General features: G+C 36.2%; 1 protein-coding gene across 2 annotated transcripts in view; it reads left to right on the forward strand.

Annotated features, from left to right (window-relative positions):
• Positions 1–25,903, forward strand: part of SYT1 (synaptotagmin 1) — a 580,172-nt gene that overhangs the window by 98,743 nt on the left and 455,526 nt on the right. For both annotated transcript variants that reach the window (XM_065934135.1, XM_065934136.1), the window contains one exon: positions 18,646–18,750. The gene's annotated coding sequence lies outside the window, so the exon portion shown is untranslated. The remainder of the gene's footprint in view (positions 1–18,645; positions 18,751–25,903) is intronic.

Below are 25,903 nucleotides of genomic sequence, written 5' to 3' on the forward strand. Positions count from 1 at the left end.
TCAAGAACTTTGGAACTGTAAGTGCATTTACCTGTTATGCTGTGAGCAGGGAGGCCACATCAAGTGTTTGTTTCTGAAGAAAGCAGTTCTAATGAGTTTGAACTACAGGATTCAAGAAACAAAGAAAAGCTACTGGTGATTTTGAAAAACCATATAAAGCTCAAGTTGAGAAGAACCGTTTTCCAGAGGGTTTTTTTTTTTTTAACATTATTTAAACAAAAATGGCACATAATTTCATAGTAATTTCTATAATTTTTGACTCATATATACTTTATGGCCTAACATCTTAGTAAAGAAACAAGAAAAGGCAACTCTACTACTCTTATGCTTTGTTGAGAGTTTTGCATGTCATGGAAGAAAATAAAAGAAGGTAAAGGAGAAAATCTTAACAGTTTATGTTTTTACCCTGTTTGACTCCAGTCATTGAGAGGTCTCTCTAACCATTAGCATTTCCAGATTTTCTCTTAACAAGCATTTTAAGTAATGGCATAAATTTTGGGAATTTTCACCTTTTCTGCTCTAATTTAAATATATACAGAATCTGGCAATACCATGATTTGCTCATTTCTTGAGTGAATAGGTAACTATATGTAACTGGAAAATAGAAACACCTTTCTGACTCAGTTTTTCTCACCTCGTTCTTCATCTCAAAGAAGTTCCTTTAGCAACTAATGGAATCACTTGGTAAAGCAGGTGTAAGGGATGGATGTCTTAATGTACTCCCTGCCTGGGACAGCATGATCTGTTGGAAAAAAAAAACAACCAAAAACCAGCAAGTAAAGATGCTGCAGTTAAGCAGTACATTAGTGTCACATTAAGGGAGGTTCATGGAATGTTCTAGAGGACACGAAAGTTATTCTGCATACATCGGGGTGGGGGTAAGGGTGGCTTCTGACAAATGTGAATAGGAGTGAAGATCATTTTTGAAGAATTTCAACAGAAAATGTTAACGTAGCTGAAAATTTTAAAGGATATGCCATGATTTTCTCTGTAGAACTAAAAAATCAGCTTATACTTGAACTATAAAACTTGCTTTTAGTTTATGATCTGTGTCTGTATACTGGCAAAGGAGCAGACAGTAGAGAAGTGAGCTCTATAAAACTAATGCAACTCTTTTTTTTTTTTTTTTTTTTAGTGGAAATTTAATATTATTTTATTAGTTGGAGGCCAATCACTTCACAGCATTTCAGTGGGTTTTGTCATACATTGACATGAATCAGCCATATAGTTACCCATATTCCCCAACCCGATCCCCCCTCCCACCTCCCTCTCCACCCGACTCCTCAGGGTCCTCCCAGTGCATAATGCAACTCTTTAGTAGCCGGAATGGATCTGTAATCCATTAAGTATACAGTTTTCCTCAAAGAAACTTACCTTTTCATTCTACCTCTCCGAAGTGTGTATTTCTATACTCAAAGATCCATTTTGTGGTCTATTTGGTATTTGTTTTGTTATCTTAAGTCTGCTATTTCAAGCTTTCAGCATTTGTTACTCTCTTAAATTCTAGTGATTCAACATTTCTATGAGCAAGTTCACGTTGACCTAATCGACTGCCTTCATATCTTTCATTGAAGTTGATTATATCCCCTTTGTCTTCTTAAGTGGTGTTATTATCTTTGCAACCCTGTCTCCCGTAGCAGTCTGCTTTTTCTCTGAATCAGAGCAGTATGTCATATAAGAGAAACGAGAAGGTGGTTGTAGGCATTACTTGAGTGATGAGCAGTTCTCACGCATTACTAATGGCAGCTTGAGAAGTACTTAGACAAGAGGACACTTCACACTAGATAAAACGATCATCCTTCCAGAAAATGGAAGCTGTAGAATTGAACTGGAATAACTCTTAAATACTGCATCCCTTTTTTTTCTGCTTGATATTTCATCTTTTAGTAAGTGAACATAATCATTTACTACATACCGGATGGTATACTTTAGCAAATTCATAGTAAAACCTTTCAACTCATAAGTTACTCAGATCTAATCAGAGGCCAAATGTAATATTGTAGTGTTTTTTTAATGTCTCATTATCTGTGATAAGGGCTTCCCTGGGTGGCTCAGTGGTAAAGAATTCACTTCCAAGGCATGAGACGCAGGTTTGATCCCTGGGTCAGAAAGATCCCCTGGAGAAGAAATGACAACCTCTCCAGTATTCTTGCCTGGGAAATCCCATGGACAGAGAATGCCTGGAGAGTTACAGTTCATGGGGTCACAAGAAAATCAGACACAATATAGCCACTAAACAACAACAAGAGCAATCTACTGTAACAGAAGTGTTTTGAGATAAAAAGATTGTGTTTTGGGTTCTTTTATAGGATTTTTCTCCTTTTTTTTGGTTTTAAAGTTCATTAGCTTGATTTTTGTTTTGCTCACTTCAGACTTTTTAACTGTGATGATATGGATAGTCTATGATAGAAGTTTCAGTCTCTTAGGGCATTATCTCATAGGATTTTTACAAAGTTTAAATTACAATACAAGATGCAGTGTTTGGAACACTGCCTGGCATACACTAATCACTCCAATAGCACCCTTTTTAGGGTGTTATAGTTAACTATTATCACACCATAGGTCAGTTACCTTTACTTTTCTCCAAGCAAATTTATCCTAGGTAGCCTATAAATGTTCAATATAAACTGAATCACATTACTAAAAAATTAGCTCAAAGTTTATGACCTAAATATTATATCAACCAAGTATGTCAGCTTTGTAAGGTGATGGGAAAATGGCATCTGTGAATCTGTTCAGGGTGAGGAAGCAGGGAGTTGGCCTGTGTTCTCAGTCCTCATCTATGCAGGATATTCTAAAAACAAGCTGTCGTTCAAACTTTTTAAGAGAATTGGTTTATAGGAACAGTGAATTTATTGAATAGGTTTTGGGAATAAATAATTGTGTAACTTAACTCTTCTATTATTGTTTTCCTGAAATCGATTCACCACACCACAGCTGAAGTGGCATTTTGAAAATTCATCTCTGATTAAGTTACTGCCCCTCCTATCCCACTTAGAGCTCTTTGGTGATTTTATAAACTTTAAGGAAACAGTCCAGTGTCCTTGCTATGACATGTAAAGACCTCTGGGGTCTGAATCCTGCTCCTTTTCCCAGTTTCATGGCCCCCCCACTCACACATGCTCTCTGTGGCTCAGTGGCTCTGGTCACGTGCTCAGGCACATTAGAAACTCTACATATGCCGAGCCACCTCCTGGAACCCTTTTCCCAGCAGGCCTTGCTCCACTAAGTTTTGACTACTATTTTGTTCTCAACACGGCGCCTGGCACATAATAACTCCTCCACAATATATGTAGCATGAATGAAAAAGTGAATGGTTAATGGGATGTTACAGAACTTCTTCTCAGAAACTCTCTAATAAAAGATAATTTGAAAATGTTTTCATTAGTTTTCTCTTTATGTAATTTTCTGTTAAAATAAAGTTCAAACCCAATTTAAAGATTCCCTTCTTTGGATTCACATTCATGTATCTAAATTTTTGAAACATTTCTTATTATGTTAGTAGAGAAAAAAGTCCTTTATCTGCAACTATGTTCTTTTAAGATTTAGGGTTAATACAAAAATAAAAGGGGAAGGAGTAATATATTCTCTCTCTAAGTTTTGGAAGATTTTCTTATCTTGGAAGACAAGAAAGTTCACCAAAAAATGGAATAATTGACTTCATGTATTAAATCTGTATTGAATGGTAACAATTGTATTAGTGAGTATGCTGTACATGATAGTAAAACTGTTTTACAATTTGTGGTCTAAGGAAGATATTGTGAAAGTGTAGCCAGACAGATAATAAAGTAAAAAAAAAAAAAAAATCTTAAAAGAAGAAAAAAAGATACATGGATGCTTCACAATATTACTCTCTAATTGCCCAAGTCCCCTCTCACAGAAGCTTTGGTTGGCTAAGATGAGGAACTGTGAGTACAAAGAATTACTTTGAAAGGAAAAGTGTTTGGACCACAGAAGCTGATGAATTTTCTTCCATTCTTAGGGTAGAAAAAATAAATATATAACTTCTGAGCTTTATTCTCTATATAACAATTTTGTTGTGATCAAATGAGTGTGAAGAATTTAGAATCCTGTACAATTCTAAAATATTGATATGAGTAATACTACTTTTCTATTAACTATTGGAATGCCAATAAATTCTGCTATGCTATGGAGAAAATTGACCTATTTTATGTGCACTAAATAAAAGAGAAGAGAGACCCAATTAGAGATGAGAAAATATTCCTAATCTTACTTCTCAACTTTAAAACATTGTTCATAATTTTAAATCTCTGAAGATCTCATTATTCATTTTTATTTCTCTCTACTTCTTAGTTTCACGTATCTTAAAAAAGAAAGTTTGTTCCCTGAATTACTTCTTGAAAAATAGAAATTAAGTATTGTATGACTATTTTAAGGTCCCTGGTTTGTTTTATATTCCTTATCTTTGCAAGCTAGAGAGGATAATTAAGAGTGTAGATTTTTAAAGACAAAATGTTTGGGTGTAAATGTCAACTTCACTTACTGGTTAGATGTGCAAATTACTTAGTTTTTGTGTGCCTGAGTTTTTCATATTCCATCATATGGTTGTGATAGTTAACTATAAGAATTCTTTGGAATATAATCTGGCACATAATAAGTGTTCTATTAGATTCATTGTTGTAGCCATTATTACTGATTGAGCAGATAGCATGAGCAGGGAGACACGCCGCTGAGTAAAAGAAGCAGAACTTGACCTCTGCTGTCCTGGAGTGTATCGTCTATCATCTTCTCTTTTAGCTTCCTACTAGATTTCTGTGTCTGGTTGACCTCCTGGTATTTCAAATACAAGATATTTAAATCCAAAACAAGTACATGCTTTCCCCTCAAGTCTACATGTAGTCCCCATAACACTTAGCATCTTTAAAGGGTTATCCAGTAAACTGAACGTTACCTCAGTTACCTTTTATAGGAAACAGCTTCCTGAGTGTCTCGTGGGTGGGACACAGGGTCAGCCAGCTGACAGGAATCCCACAGCATGAGTCCTGGGCCTGACAGCTGGACTGAGACTGGTCGTCAGGCACCTTTTCTAAGAGTCGCTGCTGAAGAGACCATGTTTTCTGGAACCTAGTAGACCATTCAAACATATTCTTTAATAAGTGAATGTAATGAACCCTAGTTTATTAATTCAGAGTTTACATTTCAACTGTATCTATTTTATGTTCTGTTAGAAGACAGGAAGTGAGAAGGGGCCAATCTTTTCTGAACAGGAAGCATTTAAAAACCTTAATCATTCATTGGTCATTTTTCCTCATTCTATCTCCATAACTCTAAGGCTGGTACTATTATCATGACTTAAAAGAGGAGAAGACTCAAGAGTTTGAATATTTCTCTTAAGATTCCTGAGCTGGTGTGTGTTAAAATCGTAGTTTAATTCCAAGCCTGTCTGATTCTAAGGACCTGCAATCTTTCTACTGCACCATTTTGCCTATTTATTTTGCCTGACAATCTAGAGTAGTTTCCTCTTACACCACATCTTTAGCTTCTCACAGCATGTATGTCAAACATTCTGTCATGTCACTTGCTTCAGATAAGTCAGAACAAAAGCACTGACAAAGTAAGTCATCTGTTTTTTTTACAGAATCTTAGACAGAATTCAGAGGTATGGTTCAAAAATTGAAGGATATGAGTTAATCCCATATTATATATTTTAGATAGCATATTGAAGAAAGTACTTACTACTGCTATGTTCTTTTTGTACATATAAAACACTCAAAAAGGTAATATTCATAAAATCCTTGTTTTGCTAATAACTATTGTGAGAAATTTTAGTGAAATAATCATTGACTTCTGATTACATATGACTCCTAAGTCAATATATGCTTCTACTGTCTTTAAACTTTCCAGTATATTTTTAAACAATTCCTTGTTCAAAAATTAAATACCAAGGATAGTAAGTAAGATATTAGCTAATATTTGAGCATAAACTATTAGGGACAATGATGTAGTTTTTTTTTCTTGTGTTAGGGTAGAGAAGGGCAACTTGGCCAGCCTGTCACAGTGATGACATATTTTCTGAATTATTTTTTCTCTCATATCCTATGCTCAATTCATCAAATATTTATTAGGTGCATACTGTGGGCAAAGGATCACGATGTGCTTAGTTGTGTCTAACTTTGCAGCCCCACAGACTATAGCCCCACCAGGCTTCTCTGTCCATGGAATTTTCCAGGCAAGTATATTGGAATGGGTTGCCATTTCCAACTCCAGGAGATCTTCCCAATCCAGGGATGTAACCTGTGTCTCCTGCATCTCCTGCTTTGACAGGTAGGTTCTTTACCGTTAGTGCCACCAGGGAAACCCAGAGTGTCACTATGGAGGGCATAAGAGAGGTTAGAATATAATTTTCCCCCTTGAGGAATTCATAACCTGATGGCAAAAGCAGACTTGTATGCAATTAACTGAGGTATTTAGAAGAAAAAAGTATGTCTTTTAATAGCAACACAAAGTACTCTAATATTGTAAAAAGAGCAAGGTTAGAGGTCAGGGCACTATGGAGCTTGGAATGAAGTGACAGGATATTAAAGGGAAGACGTCAGTTATGAAACTAAAGCATATATAGGCAGTAACGTGATAAGAGGTGGATTAGTCGGTGGCCTGAAAGAAGAGAAGGGAAAGAATATCAGGGGCATTTCAGGGAAAGAACCAATAATCTGTGACATTTAATCAGATGTGGGAGTGGAAGTTAAGTCGAGTCAAAGATGAATTTCAGTTTTCTTATCAGATACTAAGCCAGGGAACACAAAATAAGAAAAAGATGTAAGGGAAATTGCAGTGTTTCATTTGAGGTTTGTGGGTTTAAGGTACCAGTAGGATATCTATAAGTAGCTAGCCATCTAGAGGAAATTTGGGTCTAGAATATAGTGAGGAGGAAGCAGAAAAAGAAGCTACAATAAAACACAAAACCACAGAAACCAAAAAGTATGGGCATTGACACAGCACCACAGTTTGAAATAGTGGAATGGTGCTTAGTCCACTGAAGACTGAGAATTAGGTGTTGGGTTTGACATCCATGAGATGCATGATGACTTCGATATAATGAGTGAAGAAGCCAGATTCCTGAAGACTGAATAGATAAGTGGAATTAAATGCAGAAAAGTTCACTATGACTTTTTCACTTGGACTTCCCTGGTGGCTGAGACGGTAAAGCGTTTGCCTACAATGGAAGAGACCCAGGTTCAGTCCCTGGGTGGGGAAGGTCTCCTGGAGAAGGAAATGCAACCCACTTCAATACTCTTGCCTGGAAACCCCCATGAATGAACCAAGTAGGCTACCGTTCATGCAAAGAGTCGGACACGACTGAGTGACTTCACTTCACTTCATTATGAAAGTGATGAAGAGAAAAGTGAATAAAGGCTAAAAGGATAGTTGATGTGGAATTAATATTTTGGCTTAGTGTGAAGAAAAATGAGCTTGTTTATAAACTGGTCAAAAACAAAAATAAAGAAGGAAAGAGCAAAGATTCATAGCCCAAGGTCAAAAGAGTAGGAGTCTATTTAGAGCTTCAGGTTGACTTTGAACTCTTAAAAGCATAAACAATACATTGCGTGAATTTTTATGTGGAGAGTTATGAATTCTCATAAGGATCTATAGTTCTCACTTCTACCTCCCTCCAAATAAATTTTGGAATCTCTGAAATATACAGTGGGAACATTTTATGGCAATACCCAAGGAAACAGGGTCAGATTAATTCAAGAGGATGTATATGCTATGCTATTTCATTGCAGATTTCGTCTGTGAATCTCTTAAGTGTTCCGTGTATTTGGAAAAGAATATCTTATATCATCTCTTAATTTACTCTGAATTCAGAAAAGTAAATAGATCGAGAAGGATCTTCACTGTACGTATCACCTAGGAGATAACTAAGTACTTGCCCAATCTGTACCAGGGATAGAGCACAACAGACTCAATTAGACAGGACATCTAACCTAGATTAAGGAAGCCATGCCAACCAGATTGAGTAATATTTTAGCAAACAAAATATCTAAACTGAAACATGAAGAACCAATTCATTCAACAGATGTTTATCGAGTGCTCATATAGGCCAGATACTCTCCACATGCTGGTACTGTGGGCATGAATAAGACAGAAATGTCTGCCTTCATGTGTGGTATCAAGAGGGAGACAAAATAAACAAGTGGACAAATAAACCAATGTCTATCATATCAGGTCTTGATAAGTGTTATAAAGAAAGTATACAGGGGGAGTAGGTACAGCGGCAATGGAAGGCTTCCCTGACATTTGATGAAAGACTAGAATAAACTGAGGAAATGAGCCATGCAAATATCTAGGAAAGGTCATCAGTGGTAGAATGCAACAACAAAGGTAGGAACATGCTCTGTTGAGCTGGAGAAGACAGAGATAAGGAAGGGAAATGAGGCCAACCAAGACTTTTGTGCCTTGGTCAAGAATTGGAATAGAAACATGTCACCTGAGGATTGGAGGAAGTGTCTTGACTTATTCCAGAAGTTTGATTTGACTGTGATGTGAAAACTGCTGAAAGTGTGAAGAAATGAGGTGGGAGATGGTTATAATAGTATAGTATTATCATTTTCATAAGATCAGTCAGTTCAGTCACTCAGTCATGTCCGACTCTTTGCAACCCCATGAATCGCAGCATACTAGGCCTCCCTGTCCATCACCAACTCCCGGAGTTTATTCAAACTCATGTCCATTGAATCAGTGATGCCATCCGGCCATTCATCATCTGTCATCCTCTTCTCCTGCCCCCAATCCCTCCCAGCATCAGGGTCTTTTCCAGTGAGTCAACTCTTCACATGAGGTGGCCAAAGTATTGGAGTTTCAGCTTCAGCATCAGTCCTTCCAATGAACACCCAGGACTGATCTCCTTTAGGATGGACTTGTTGGATCTCCCTGAAGTCCAAGGGACTCTCAAGAGTCTTCTCCAACACCACAGTTCAAAAGCATCGATTTTTCAGCGCTCAGCTTTCTTCACAGTCGAACTCTCACATCCATACAGGACCACTGGAAAAACCATAGCCTTGACTAGATGGACCTTTGTTGGCAAAGTAATGTCTCTGCTTTTTAATATGCTGTCTAGGTTGGTCATAACTCTCCTTCCAAGGAGTAAGCGTCTTTTAATTTCATGGCTGTAATCACCATCTGCAGTGATTTTGGAGCCCCCAAAAATAGTCTGATACTGCTTCCACTGTTTCCCCATCTATTTCCCATGAAGTGATGGGACCAGATGCCATGATCTTAGTTAGAACTAGACAAATGATATACTTCCACTAGCCTTCAACAATACACTAGAAACCCAAGGTTTGCAGATCAATGACATCACTAGATAACTATATTATCCAGGATTTCTACAAATACTGATTGTGTCTCTCTTTGTCCAAGACACTATCTTGAGTATAGTGCTTTAGGTTGAGATAGATATATTCTAATATAGTAGGTTTAGATAATAGATAATTTTATACATTGTCTTAATTTGCATTAAAGTTCTAAGAGTTTCCAAAGTAAATATATTTCACTGATTTGTGTGTACATATTTTAAAAAATAAGAAAATAATGAAAGTAGCTTGAATTTTTTGGTTATAACCCTAAAATGTCATCTGCTTATTACAAATAATGGTTCAATCATTAATCAGACTTGATTTAAAATTTATAAAATTTTATAAATTAATTTTATTTAACTTTAAAGTTGATACCATTTTTATTAACTTATATTATTTTTATTGCCTAAATAATCATAGAAATATGCATTATTTTTAAAAAATTGTAGATAATTTATGAAGTTTAGGTTCAAAACTTTGTATTTCCTATTACATGAACAAGCTATTTCAATAGAGGCTTTCTCATTCTATCGCATTGTACTTTCTTAAGTCTGGGTTTTCTCATATATGGATTCTTCTGACAGTGACAATGTTATCCAAAAATCTGGGACTAAGTACTTTGCTCAAAATAAACTCATTCTATAAATTACACCATTTTTTTTCAATTTACTTCATTTATTTATCTTTAGACTCTTTTCTCATCAAAGTAGAAAGCCTCTTTTGAAAATTATAAAAGTTTTTATTGTGACTCAGCTGTAAGGTTCATTTCATTCTTATTTACATGAAAAAGTTTGAACTTGTTTACTTGATAATAATACAGAACCTTCATTATTGTAGTTAATTTTTCATGATTTTTGTTGCCTTATAATGAATGTTTGCATCTTTTACAAATTCTTACATTTTAAATAGATTTTCTAAAATATTTACTATGTATATATTCATGTCTTATATTTTTTACTTGGGGCTCTAATATTTGCACTGATATATATAGAATTTAGCAAATATAATAGTAACAGTATTAATTGAATTTTACAAGAACCTAGGCAACATGAAGACAGAGAGTTGATCTGTCTTATTTGCTCCTGTAAATTCAGACCTACAGAAGTGTCTAGCACAAAGTAGGTGCTCTATAAACATATTGATATAAAGGGAGAGAAGAAAGAAGAGACAGACAACAAGAGGAAAAGAAAAATTAATTAATAAGACAGTTCTTGCCCTGAAGAGACTTAGAGGCCAGATAAGGAAATACATTATATTCATAAAGAAACTATGATTAGCAATCAATACAGTGATGTGCATTCCAATATACCATAATTATATGTGCTTTCAGCATTCAAGAATGGGAACCTTTAGGTTGCAGCATTTTTAAATTTGAAATTGTGTTAACTTCTTGTTAAAAGGAGTAATAATGGCAGTGATGGTAATATTAACACTAGTCAACCCAACAAGGCTTATTAAGTGCTAACATTTCAAGTAAATTAATTTATCCAGTTCTCACAATAGCAATACTGGAGAATTATTACTTATTGCACATGTTTTTCTTTTAGACAAAGGAACTGAGAATTATAACTAGAAAGTTCTAAAATTAGAGCCCAATTTCAACCAAAAAATAAGACTGTGAAAGTTCAATTCAGTTCTTTCCTATAAATATCACTCAATGATACCTTTTTTCATTCAGGATTTGTTTTTTTATTTCAATTTTATCATTTTTCCTTAAATTGGATTTATAGCAAAATAGTGAAAGTGTAAGTCTCTCAGTCATGTTGGGCTCATTGCAACCCTATGGACTATACAGTCCATGGAATTCTCCAGGCTGTAATACTGGAGTGTGTAGCCTTTCCCTTCTCCAGGGGATCTTCCCAACCCAGGGATCAAACCCAGGTCTCCTGCATTGCAGGCAAATTCCTTACCAGCTGAGCTACAAGGGAAGCACAGGAATATTAGAGTCGGTAGCCTATTGCTTTCTCCAGGGGATCTTCCCAACCCAGGAATTGAACTGGGGTCTCCTGCACTGGAGGTGGATTCTTAAGCTATCAGGGAAGCCCAAAAACATGCCTGTCAGAAGTGTGATAAATAAAATAGTTTTAAATAATTTTAACAATGTAAATATTATTTCAAACTATTTAAAAGTTCAAACGTGTTTAATAGCACACACTTTTATTATGCTTCTTTGAATATTTTATTGAAAGAGTACCCTTTTGAAACAGGCAACTAAAGATCTAAGAACATATTGGTGTTGTGCTAATTCTAACATTTTGTGTCTTTAGATTTGTAACCTCACCTATGAATTTTCTTTCTCTTTCTTTCTCATTCTCTTTTCCTACTCTACTCGTACATGGAAGAAAGTCTGTTAGAACTTGAACTATGCAAAGTAAAATGTTAATTTCTTGGCTTATTCAACCAAAGAATGACTGTAATATGCTTAAAGTTATTGTAATAAATTGAGGCTGTGATTGAATCAATGCCATAAAATTAATTACATGTCTTTAGTCTCATATAATGCATTTTTATATATATTTATATTATAAATATATATTCTCTCTATATAAATCTGTTTTCCCAGTAGCTTTTACAAAATGGCACTTCAGATAAGAGTTCACCTAAATTCCCACAGTGGTCAACTGTCGCTGGCATTAGTTTGTAGTCTAGTAATTAGTATACCACTAACCATGGTCAATAGTTCATGGCATGAACGTATAGATGATGTGGACTATGGAAGTTTTAGCAAGTCTCTAGAGTAGATTCTTTTCCTAACTAAATATATCTTATGAAGAGATCCTTGAGTAATTTAAAATCAAACTTGAAAATATATTTACAAAAGAAAAAAAGAAACATATTCATTTGCAAAAGAAAAAAAAGAAATATATTTATTTGTCCTCACTAACAAAGGAGTAGAGAAACTGAAGACAATCAATTGAACAAAAGCAGGTTGTTAAAATTCACAGTGTAGTCTATGTTGAAATTTTCAAAAGAAAAAGATGAAAGCAGATGCATTGTTTTGCGGATTAAATCAAACAAGAGGGCCAGTGATTTCAAACTCCATTATTCTGACCAATTGACACAGAAATATTATATAAAATTCTTTTTAGCTTTTATCCTATATTGATCAACATGGTAAAGAAATTCTCCCTTGGCATTTTTGTTTTTTGCTTTTAAAAAATCCAAATAAATTTTAATTCTAATAATAAAGAAAAAACTTGTTTTTCTAAGTATTTTATGCTATGTTAAAATTCTGTATTTAGAAGTAAATTGCTATGTTGGTTTGACTTGAACTATGTCTTATAGCAAGGAAATATGTCAATAATGAAAAAGGCATTTTTATTCACTGGACTGAAAATCAAAAGACACAACTGACAGCTTCTACTCAGCTACTAATAGGCCATGAAAACTTGGGCAGGTGAATGTCTATTTCTAAATATTTTCTCAACATTTTATCACTGACTCCTTTAGAGAATCTGGTGAAAAAGCACACATACATAAATACCTGTAATTTTTTGTAATATTTTAGGGGTTTGCAGTCCAACAGGTGATGAAATCAAGGACTAGATAATCCTTTATGTCCTTTCGCATTCTATGTTTCTAATATAATTCACAATCACTTTGTCTTGTTATTTTTAGTAGAAAAATTTGGTGCAGTTAAGAGCCTGCCTCTCCCTTCTCCCCTATGTTTTGCCTTTGCACATCAGAAATAAGATTTTTCTCATGCAATTATCTTGCAGGGCATCTTGGCATAAGAACATCAGATGTAATCATTCTTTACATTTTTATGTCTTGGGTAATTCTGCAGTATATTGTCTATGATCTATTTATATACAAAGTAAAAAATTGAAGTAATGCATCATAAACTAGTCATTTATATTTTCTTCACCTAGATTCACTGAGCCATTTAACTTACACTGACTACTGTAACATTAATTTTCCATATTAAAGCAGTACTCAAATTAACCTTTTTAAATTACACTATAAAAAATCAACATACATAAGTAAAAATTAAGAGGCTCATAACCAAATAACCTTAGGCAGTTTTTCTTGAAAAACATTAGCTTAAGCACATTCCTTTAGATTGTTTAAGCTATTTGGTATATTAAAACAATTTGTGTCTAACCCGGTGAAATTTATAGTACATGTGTTCCATAGAAGACAGTAATTGATAAATTAAACATCTCACTCTGTGGGAGAAGTCTATTAAAATTCCTAATTTTTTAGATTTTTTTTTGTCAATAAGCTTTTATTAATTCACCTGTATCATAAAAATATAACCTTTTAATATTATAAAATTTAAAGTACATATATTTGTTAAATTCCTCTAACATGAAAGTGAAATTCGCTCAGTCGTGTCCGACTCTGTGCAACCCCATAGACGACAGCCCACCAGGCTCTGCCCTCCCTGGGATTCTCCAGGCAAGAACACTGGAGTGGGTTGCTGAGCTCTGAGGGAGGTCCAAATAAGTTCCCGTCAAATAAATAGCCCCAGAGAGTCTTTTACCTTTATTTATCTCTAAATTGATAATAACTAAAAGGATTTAGAATTTTGTGAAAATATCAAGAGAATTTGCTGAAAAATAATTGTGTCTAACCTTAAATGATTGGACCGAATGTCTAAAAGAAGTACATTAAGACAAAATGTATTTTGCTTTCAAGTTAACTTTTTTATTCATTTATTTTGCCAAATTGGTTTACTTATATGTTTTCCATAAGCTACAATTATAAGTACTTTTCTTTAAATTGAAATATAGTTGACTTACCATGTTGTGTTAGTTTCTGGTGTATAGCAAGGTGATTCAGTTTGTGTGTGTGTGTGTACACACATATATTAATATATTTTTTTCATATTCTTTTCCATTATGGTTTATTAAAGAATAATGAATATAGTTCCCTGTGCTATACAGTAGGACCTTGTTGTAATCTGTTTTATATATAGTACTTTGTACCTGCTAATCCAAAACTCTTAATTTATCCCTCTGCACCCTCTCTGGTAACTGTAAATTCATTTTCTGTGTCTGAGTCTATTTTTAGTTTTTAAATAAGTTCATTCATATATTTTGTGTTTCATATATAAGTGACATTGTATGATATTTGTCTTTCTCTTTTTGTCTTAGTATAGTAATCTCTAGGTCCATCCATGTTGCTGCAAATGGCATAAGTTCCTTATTTTTTACAGCTGTATAGTATTCCATCCTGTATCTATGTACCACATCTTTATCCATTCATTTGCTGATGGACCTTTAGGTTGCTTCCTTCTTGCCTTGGCCATTATAAGTAGTGCTCCCACGAACACTGGGGTGCTGGAACCTTTTCACATTAGCACTTTCTCCAGACATATACCCAGTAGATTGCCAGATCACATGGCAACTCTAGCTTTTTTAAGGAAACTGCATATTGCTTTTCGTATTGGCTGCACCAGTTTATGTTCCTACCAACAATGTAGGAGGAACCCCTTTTCTCCAACTCCTCTCCAGCACTTGTTACTTGTAGACATTTTGATAATGGTCATGCTGACTGACTTCAGATGATACCTTATTATAGTTTTGATTTGCATTTCTCTGATACTTAGCAAAGTTGAGTATCTTTTTCATGTGTCTCTTGGCGCATCTTTATGTTTTCTTGGGTATTCTGCCCAGTTTTTGATTGGATTGTTTGTTTTGTTACTGAATTGTACGAGCTGTTTTTATATTTACAAATACTATTTTTAATGATGAATCAACAGGAGCAGTGTTTTTTAGTCTAATAAACTCCACTTTACCATGCAAAGTTGACCTCACAAGAAAGTAACTTTGGGATAAAAATAATAGTAAATGATTGCTAGCATTGGAAGACAGTTTTCTAAATTATCTATTCATTTGTAGACTCAGCATGTATTTGTTGAGCTACTGCTATATACAGTGATACAGTGGTAGCCAAATGATATTCTAGGCAACAGTGAACCAAACTGAAAAAAAAAACTAATTCCTACAGATTTTTGAAGAGGTGGTGGTGGTGAGAAGAAGCGGACAAGCATGTATATAATGATAAGTACTAGGAAGAAAAATACATTAATTAGAAGAGTGCACGTATACCTAGACCTATTAAACATCAGCAAGTCAGAAAATTAAATTTTAAATCAATACAGTAAATTTCACTCCTAAGAATAGGTAAAAGAAAAAAATTTAATAGTAATAAATACCCCCGACTCAGTCTGTTATCCAAAGAGTAGCTAAAGGGGTTTGATGCCTCAGTGGCTTCCATGGTTCTTCACATCGTGGGCAGAGACCGCCCCATGCCTGCCTCCAGGCTTGACACCCTGCATGCCTCTCCATACTCACTACATTACAACCACACTGACCTTTTCTGTTGTCCTTGTTCCTCAAACACAGGAAGCTCCTTTCTGCGTCACAACTTGAGCTTGTATTGTTCTACCTTGAATCTACCCCTTGACCCCCCCCCACCTGCAAATCCAGCTAATGCCTAAATGTGATTTCTGCAGGACACCAATTCTGGGTGAACCCCCCCACCCCCCGCTCTCACTTTCCCAGCGTCTTTACCTCTTTGAAATGTTTTACATTTAAAGTGTGTATCATACATACTCTGTATGTATGTTTTCATCATCTCTCTCTTTCATTAGCCTGCAAACTCTGTGGGCTGAGGTGTGGCGGGCACTAGAGGAAGCTGTTTGTCTGCTTGCCAATAAGCACTCACTCTCCTGCACCCTGCCTGACATGAACAAGCGTTTAGAAAATTGCTTCTAAGAGAAAGAATGAATTTCCATCAAAAGTGTCTTAGGTTTACAGCACATGGTTTTATGTAACACATTGTAAAGCAGGTTCTGATGGGAGTTGGTAATATCCTTTTAAATTATGTGACTGAGCTAAATGATTCTAGTTGAATCTTTTGTTTTTAAATCTGTGTTCCACACTGTTCCTGCCCCAGACTCTGCTGGAAGTCTACTGCTTGCTTGTAGGCTCATAGTCCCAAAGACAGATGTTTTTCAATCTTTGCTATTTGGCTTCCAAAGTGGGTATATATTACTAACTCATGTGTTTTCACCAACATTTAGAAAGTGACTCCGGGGACTGTGCTATGAGAAATCAGATACTTTCTGGGACTTGTAGCCATGGGAGAGAGGGTTTTAATGCTTTCTGTTGAGAAAAGTCATTTTATGCTTGGAATCATTGTTGGAAAGAAGATGCAATTGTGAAAAGCTACAATTGGGTGAACTAATAGATCCTTGCAGAGAGCAATATAGATCTGGACTTTATTATTCCACCCCCTCACCTCACATGAGTGTTGGGCACCCTCATCAATGTGCATAAACACACAGTAGTTTTTCTACATTTTTCCAAATGAGAACATAGAATTATCTTTGAGTATGGGAAGAATCATTTATCAATGCCTACCATATCCTAAATCTCCATTATGGCACTTAACCTATTTGTCGTAATAGTTTATATTCTCATCTGTCTCCAGTTCTTTCAGAGGCAAGAAAGTATCTTTTCCCATTTTTTATCCCGAGACCTACCTGGCCAACAACAACAACACCAAATTGTCCACAGTAGACTTTCAATTAATATTTGTTAAATATAACGGGAACAGCCTGAGCTGAAGTCAGCCTCCCCTGTCTGTCTCAGCCAGGCAATATGGAGCTCAGAAGTCACTCAAGGGGTTATGTTCTCTTATGCATCTTCTGTTCCTTGGAACCAACAACTAAGGATTTCACAAACCCAAAAGATTTTCCATCATGGATGTAAGACAGAACGATTCTGGTCCATCAGTTGGCAAAGAGGACTCCTTAATGACTGCAGAGGAACTATAAAATGCTGTTCAGAATATAAGGAAAGCTGTAGGGGATTGTGTATTCATTTAACTTGTAGTAGGAAAATGTGAATCCTCAAATAACAGGGTGTTTCCATGTTAGCTTTCTCCAGAGAACTGAAACTCTTAACTGTAAAGAGAGCAGAATGGTCTGATAAGTATCAGAGCCACTGGAATCAGCAGAACCTCCATTCTTAATCGGCGCTACAAGATGCAGCTGATAACTTAAAGCCTCCCCGTGTGTGTCCACCTTTGTGAATGAGTTCTGCTACTTTACTTTTGAGATTTCCTATTCTAAAATCATTATCTAAAAATCTCAAATTTAAGATAGGTTGTTCTGTTTCTGAGAATATATAAATGCAATAAAAAGTGGATTAAAGAAACAATAAAAGGAGAAGGAAAGAATAGGAAAAAAAAGGATTGAAAAGAAAGGAGGGAGGAGAAAAGGATAAAAGAAGCAGGGAAGGAAGGGAACTATGAAAATATTTGATAGACCTCCTCCACAACTCAAATGCTTTTGTAGGTGCAGGATTTCAGTGTCCTTCCTAAGGTAAATAGCGATGCCTTTCCTTTTTATTAGCATGGTTGCAGCTGCTGTTGCTTACAAAGAGATTCACAAATCAAAATAGACTCAGGTAACTTTTCAATAATTCTAAAAGGTGGGGGAACACTGCCAGAGAAGAGTAGCACTCCAGTATCCTAACAAGGAGTCTTGTTAGCAAAACAAAGTGTGAATTGCTTAGAGATAATTCCCTGCAGGTGGTAATTCCTCTGGGTGCCTTCCGTGGCAACACATGCTATTTCTCCTCTACGGAGCAATGCTGTGGAACAGGCTATGATGGAAGAAATAGGGGAAAGTTGCTTTCTTTTTTTTTTTAATTAGAGTATAATTGCTATACAAGTTTGTGTTCGTGCCTGCTGCAAGCACGTGAGTCAGTTATGTGTGTGTGTATATATCCCTTCGCTCCTGATCCTCCCTCCCACCCCCAGCACCAGCCCCTACCCGCCCCTCTAGGTTATCAGAGTAAACCAGCAGCTTCTCACCAGCCCGATGTTTTACAAACAGCAGTGTGTATACAGGTCGGTGCCCCTCTGTCCATTTGTCTCATCCTCTTCTTCCCCCCCGTGTCCACAAGGCTCTAGTGTTTTTAAATTTGAAATCGTGTTAACGTGATATTAGAATGAATAATGATGTCAGTAATAGTACTCTCTACATCTGGATCTCTCTCCCTGCCCTGGAAGTAGGAACAACTCTTTGACGTAAATCACAGCAAGATCCTTTTTGACCCACCTTCTAGAAGAATGAAAAAAGTTGTTTACTTGAAGCATTTCTTCTTCCAGATTTTCCGTTATGTCTGCATGATTCATACTTCTTGGTTCTTAGCCTGGAGCACCTAATGCAACCTGGGATTAAGGAAGCTAGAGCTGAATGTGTATAATGAATGGGTTGCCTCTGCAAAAGTCTATATACACAGTAGTGAAGGCAAGTACAGAGTTGCAGGCCAGCATTTTTATGAGTGTTTTAATTCTTTCTCTCAAGGGAAACCGGGAAAACAAGAACTAACAAGAGCTTGACAAACACCTGGCTTCAGATTGGAAGATCAGTCACCTGTCATTCCTGGACACTGCACTGCAGCTGTCTAAGGTACATGGAAAAAACAGAAACTTTGATGTATTTTCTTGATTATCTTGTGATATGTGGAAGAAAAATGCATTTGTTTGGAAAGTCATAGGACTGCGTCTCCTACTTCAAATGAATATTTTTTGACAGTAACTGAAATAGTATTATTCATATCTTTTGAAATTGCTCCTGGTTTTAGTGTCCTTGACATGCGAGTTTAGTTGATGGGGCCCTGGCCACCTCCATGACATTGTTGCCTGCTCCCATTCTCATTCTGTACTTCATCAGATCCAAAGTTGTCATGGTTCATTATCTGTAGATGATCTTGAGCAGCCTTGCATTCTGAAAGAATATGCTATAGCATCTGCCTCTGTGCTTCTGTGCCCTGCTATTCAGATGAGATTTTAGCAACAGTATTGGGTGAGGGGAGGGGATGGAGGCAGAATCTGTCTCAGACTGACGTTTCTTTGTGACATGCTATGTCTTACTCTTTCCTGTAAGCCGAATTCAGCAATGAAGAACATATATCATATTGTGACTATTACATATGCTAGAGTACGTAATTGCAGTTGTAAAGTATCTGCTTGAATGTCCTAACTAATGAATTCCATCAAATTCAATTATCATTCTTAGACTCTTCATTAACCAATCAAATTGCTTCTTTGGTCTCTCATGTCTAACACCCTTTCCCTAGTCATAAACAAGATTCTCTGAAGTAAATTGGAGGTGATTAAATTATCTCACTTATTATTACTGGGAATACCATGTTACTGAAGTTTTGGATTTCTAAAGAATCACCTTTCACAAGATTCTCATTGTATACAGGGGAAATAATGTTATAGTATGAGGCTGTATCTTGGACTTTATTCTTCTATTTGCATCTTAGTTTTTTCATCCTGAGGAAGTTTGCTACAGTAGGTCTCCAATACTAAAATCACACACAAATAAAACAATGATATACTCCTGAAAATTCATCACCTTGTTAAATAAATTTGTCCAGTAGGCTTGTGTTATAAAACAGTTCTTCACCTTTGGGGAATGAACCATTGCAATACTAGAAGTTTCTCTTATCTCTGATGCAGTATGATTTTGTAGGATCACTGTAACTGCTGAAACATTTTTTTTCTAAATTTTACGATTTTCCTACATAGATTATTAAAACAAATGAAGTGACTCTGAAACTGCATATTACCAGGACTCAAAAGTAGTTTCCTAGGTAATAATTGTCACCGTGAATATATAATGGTTATCTCACTCATTATATAAAGAAAGACGCTGCTGTTGTTCTGACACTGTGGTTCTCACCATACAGTTCTTAAAATATTTCCATTTTGTTCCCTTCTACTTTGATGCCTTTAAAAACAGTTTCATCTTCCACTCTGCAAATATTTTGAGAAACATCTCAAAATGTAGCCTGAAGCAGACCTAAGAAATTATCTATTCCTGTGTTCCATATGAATCTTTGGTATTGGGCTCTAGAATCAGCATTTTAAATATGTATATCAGATCATCTCAGAGCACTGCAACAGTCTTCAATGTGGCAGCAAGGAGACAGACAAGAGGAAAACATTGTAAAGCTGCAGACATGAAAATACTGAAAACAAATTAGGATTTTTATTTTTCCTACATATTTTTAATTCCTAGGGCTGTACAAAGGATTTTAGACAGTTTTTTCCTTTCATTTGAGTCTTAAACATTTTGAAATTAAAAATTAAATATTAAAGATGTTAAGGAGATAAACGTTTGTCACCAAATAGTAAATGATCTCTGTGATAGTAAAGTGTATTAAATTCATATTTGTACAATTATTATTTTCACACTTGAATCTAGTTTTATGAAGTTTTCAAATATCAAGTCATTCTTTCAATATTAGATATGTCTAACAAGCATCAATTCTTTAAGAATTCCAGTCTGTACTTTTGTTAACGCTTTCCACTGAGATAACTCCTGTGGGTGTCCAACTTTCAAAAGATAATTTATTGGTACAACTAAATAAAACCTTTTGACTCAGGATACCCCATTTATTCATAAGTGAATATTTTTTTTCTGTTATCTGATTTTAGTGAGGGAATTTCCTAAGGTCAGACACAGTTTGCCAACTTAAATTGCCAAATTCTGAAGTATATTTTGAAGTTAGAAGGGACAAAGGACTGTCTCTGAACCATGAAAACAGGAAATGTTGTGATTACCTCTGGCACTGGATAAGTGCAAAAACACAACATTAGATTTAACAGAGAAACTGTAGAGACCATTTGACCTATAAAGTTAATTCTTGTTTCCTACATTGCAGAATCTACTGAGACACAGGTTAAAAGGGGCAATGATCAAAATCTTTAGGTTTTCAGGTGTACTTACTTTACAAAAGTAAACATGTCCTGAAATAGTTGGAATAATTTGTCTCCCAAATTCATTAGAATCTTTTTATCAATAAAATATTCCTGGTTTTCAGCTGCTTTTAAAAATCACATTTACAACACAGGGCAGACATTCAATTCAATTGGGTTGTATTTAAAAAGTTTAACTTATAAGTTGAATATTTAGAACTCAAAACATTTTCCCATACATATAATGCTATAAATGATGTTGGATGCTCACATTCAATTTTTTTTTAAATCCACAAAATTATAGTCAAATTATGTGATTTGTAAAAGAAACAGCTCTGAAGTGGAAAATAGTAGGAAACAATACTATATGATTCTAAAAAGTAAACCAATTAAACAAAATATTTTTAAATACTTGTTTACTTTGAATATCAACACTAAAGAAAAACATGCTTGATTATAAGTAAATGAGGAAATGAAAGAGAGGAGGGTAGGAGATTTTTATAAAACACCAAGATAGTAGCTATAACATGAGGAGTAGTCCTATAAACAGAGGAAAAGTAGGGAGAAAAGAGAAGCTAGGAAGAGATAGTGGAGAAGGAAATGGCAACCCACTCCAGTGTTCTTGCCTGGAGAATCCCAGGGACGGGGAAGCCTGGTGGGCTGCCGTCTATGGGGTCGCACAGGGTCGGACACGACAGAAGGGACTTAGCAGCAGCGGCAGTAGGAAGAGATAGAGCTTGAGGAGCAAGTGGTATCAAATACAGGTACCCAAGCAGTATTAAACTTACTGTTAAGTAGAGAAGGTGCTTGTTAATGCTCTGTTTATCACTCAAGGAAACGGGTGTGTGTGTGTGTGTGTGTGTGTGTGTGTGCGCGCGGGCATGTTTAGTCCCCCAGTTGTGTTCGATTCTTTGCAACCCCGTGGACTGTGGTCTGCATGGCTCCTCTGTCCGTGAAATTTTTCCAGGCAAGAATACTGGAACAGTTGCCATTTCCTACTCCAAAGGATCTTCCCAACCCAGAGACTGTACATGTGTGTCTCCTGTCTTCTGCATGGGTAGGCAGATTCTTTTACCACTAGCATCAGATGCATTGAATTTTTTAAGTGGATCTATCCATATCGTAGGTTCCCATCCATTTAGAAAGCAGATCAGGAGAAATGTTTAAGCAGAGACAGTGAGCATGAATTAATTCAGTGGACATTAGCAAGTGGTATGGAAAGTGAGAACTGGTGATCTCATAGCCTTATAGCAACAGCTTTTGCTCTCAGTGACTCAGGCCACCACTCAAGGTTTTGTTGGACCCCACTGTCTAAGGTATTCTATCCTCTGTGACTTTCAAAAAATGCAGCATCATGTTCAACTGGACCAAAGTTTGGTCCTATTTGCTGCATCTAGCCCTACAGGCTTTTCTTTAATTTGCCAAGTATTTTTTGAATATCTACTGTGTTTTAGGTACTTCACTAAATTTGCTACTTTTAGACCAGACTTTAGACCAAAGACAATATTTTGCTCTATTTGAATTTTATATTTTCTATTTTACTATTTCTCTTTGTTTCCTATTCATTAAACTTGGACAGTTTGAGAAAACAGAGAGCATCTGTACCTGGGTGACAGGGAGTCTAGATAACCCGTGGAATGGGGCCCCAATAAGGGCATATCTGTCTTATTCCTCTTCTCTTCTCTGGAGGTCAAGGAAGTCTTAGCAACTCTGAGTCCCCTTTATGTTTATTTAACCTAAAGAACAAGTGGTAGAGGTGGAAAGGAAAACAGAACTATATCTTCATGACTAAAATTCTTCCTTCAAAGAAAAACTGATAACTGCAAAATAAACGCCTGTAATCGTTAGCATCTCTTGATCTGATCAAGTTTCAATACTAAGCTAATCTGCAGTGTAAGAAGCAAGAAGTTAGATACCTTTCCTGGAAAAAGTGTCCCTAACACTTCATTGGTTCTAATTTTTAGTAAAATAAAATGTCTAAAAGTTTCCAGAATCTCTATTAGTATTTAGGTTGAAGCATAACCAAAATTATCGTGTGAAGAAGAAGAACTATTTAGGTTGAGGCACAACCAAAATTATCATGTAAGTTCCTAAAATCCCTCTTCACTCCAGAAATCCAACTGGGGGTGGGGGTGGGGAATGGTTCTTTTTCCATTGAAGACAGATTTGAAGAGATTTTTAATGTAAAGCATCCCTCTTTCCCAATCCATTCTCAAGAGTGAAGGATAAAATGGGGTATTGGTAACATTCAAAGTACAGGAATGGTCAATGTCTGCATTGAGTTATTTCTGTCTCTGCTTCACAGCTTTCAAAAACCACTATACCTCTGGCTTAATAAGACAACAGTGGTACTACCACTCAACCTTGCATGAGTTTCCCAAATGCTTTTGTTCCTCCATTCCTTTGAAGTGACACTTGAAATTGCTTGACCAGCTCTATATCACCAGTTATCATCACATATAAGTTTGTTGGATGTTTCATAGGTTTTTAATCAATATAACTTTGTTCTCTACTAGCCCTTGGTGCAATAAACCTTGTCCATCACAAAGCTGGGGATCACATATTCATTGAACCAACAGTGATTTTGTTAACCACCTCCTACGCCAGTCAGTTTTCCAAGCACTAAATCCAGGCTCCTGTTCTCATAGAGGTTTCATGTTAGTGGAGAGACAGACTATTAACAGGAAACAAACACATACATATTCAGACCCACTAAAATAGTTGTCATCCAATAGTTCTAATCTACATTTTTTTCCTTCAAGTTTTTTCCAATGATCCTACTCTTTTTAATCTCACTGATTCTTACTGTTGTCGTTCATGTGTTAGATCCACTTATTTTAACTCTTTTAAGGCTTTACAATTCTTAAATGCAATGTATCAATTTACATATTAGATAAATCTATATTGCCTGAGAAAACTAATTGTATTGTTGTTGTTCAGTCGATAACTCGTGTCCGACTCTTTCTGACCCCACAGACTGCAGCACACCAGGTTTCCCAGCCCCTCACCATCTCCTGGAGCTTGCTCAAACTCATATTCATTGAGTCATTGATGCCATCCAACCATCTCATCCTCTGTTGCCCCCTTCTCCTCCTGCCCTCAATCTTTCCCAGCATCAGGGTCTTTTTCAATGAGTCAGTTCTTTGCTCAAGTGGCCAAAATATTGGAGCTATAACATCAGTCCTTCCAATGACTATTCAGGACTGATTTCCTTTAGGATTGACTGGCTTGATCTCCTTGCAGTCCAAGGGACTCTCAAGAGTCTTCTCCAGCACCACAGTTTGAAGGCATTAGTTCTTCAGTGCTCAGCCTTCTTTTTGGTTCAACTCTCACATCCATATACATGACTGCTGGAAAAACCATAACTTTGTCTAAACCATAGCTTTGGACCTTTGTCTACAAATTATGCCTCTGCTTTTTAATACACTATCAAAGTCTATCATAGGTTTCTTCCAAAGAGCAATCATCTCTTAATTTCATGGCTGCAGTCACCATCTGCAGTGATTTTGGAGCCCAAGAAAATAAAGTCTGTCACTGTTTCCACTGTTTCCCCATCTATTTCTCATGAAGTGATGGAACCAGATGCCATGATCTTAGTTTTTTGAATGTTGAGTTTTAAGCCAGCTTTTTCACTCTCCTCTTTCACCTTGATCAAGAGCACCTTTAGTTCCTCTTTGCTTTCTGCCATTAGGGTGGTATCATCTGCATATCTGAGGTTGTTAATATTTCTCCTGGCAATCTTGATGCCAGCATGGGATTCATCTAGTCAGACATTCCACATGATGTACTCTGCATACAAGTTACATGAGCAGGGTCACATTATACAGCTTTGACATACTCCTTTCCCAATTTTGAACCAGTCCGTTGTTCATGTCTGGTTCTAACCATTGCTTCTTGACCTGCATCAGTTTTCTCAGGATGTAGGCTAAATGGTCTGGTATTCCCATCTCTTTCAGAATTTTCCACACAGTCAAAGCTTTTAGTATAGTCAATGAAAAAGAATTAGACTTTTTTTTTTTTTTTTTTTTCAAATTCTCTTGCTTTTTTGATGATAACCTGATGTTGGCAGTTTGATCTCTGGTTCCTCTGCCTTTGCCTAAATCCAGCTTTTATATCTGGAAGTTCACAAACTGTTGAAGCCTAGCTTGAAGGATTTTGAGTATTACCTTCTAGTATGTGAGATGTATGTATGGACTCATTGGAAAAGACCCTGATGCTGGGAAAGACTGAGGGCAGGAGGAGAAGGGAGCAACAGTTGTATGGTAGTTTGAGCATTCTTTGGCATTGCCTTTCTTTGGGATTGGAATGAAAACTGACCTTTTCCATTCCTCTGGCCACTGCCTAGTTTTCCAAATTTACTGGTATATTGAGTCTATCACTTTAACAGAATCTTTTCTTAGGATTTGAAATAGCTCAGCTGGAATTTCATCACCTCCCACTAGCTTCTATTGTAGTAAGGCCTTCCTAAGGCTTCTTAAGGCCAACCTAACTTCACACTCCAGGATGTCTGGCTCTAGGTGACTGATCATACCACCGTGGTTGTCCAGATCATTAAGACCTTTTTTATACAGTTCTTCTGTGTATTCTTGCCACCTCTTCTTTATCTCTTCTGCTTCTGTTAGCTAGGGCTAAGTAATGTCAGGGTGACTACATTGTGATGATTATGGAGTCAAATACTGCACAACCCAAGGTACTAATAGCATCATTTCTGACCCTCAAATTTTCCTTTGTTACGTTTCCCAATGACTAAGTGTCTGATTCTGAGACAAATCAGAATAAATCTTTTGCTCTGTTGTTCTGTCTGGCAAAGGAACTTCACAATGGATGAAGTCATAGTAGCCATTTTTAAATTT

This window comes from Muntiacus reevesi, chromosome 4, assembly GCF_963930625.1.
Source record: "Muntiacus reevesi chromosome 4, mMunRee1.1, whole genome shotgun sequence".
Classification (NCBI taxonomy): domain Eukaryota; kingdom Metazoa; phylum Chordata; class Mammalia; order Artiodactyla; family Cervidae; genus Muntiacus; species Muntiacus reevesi.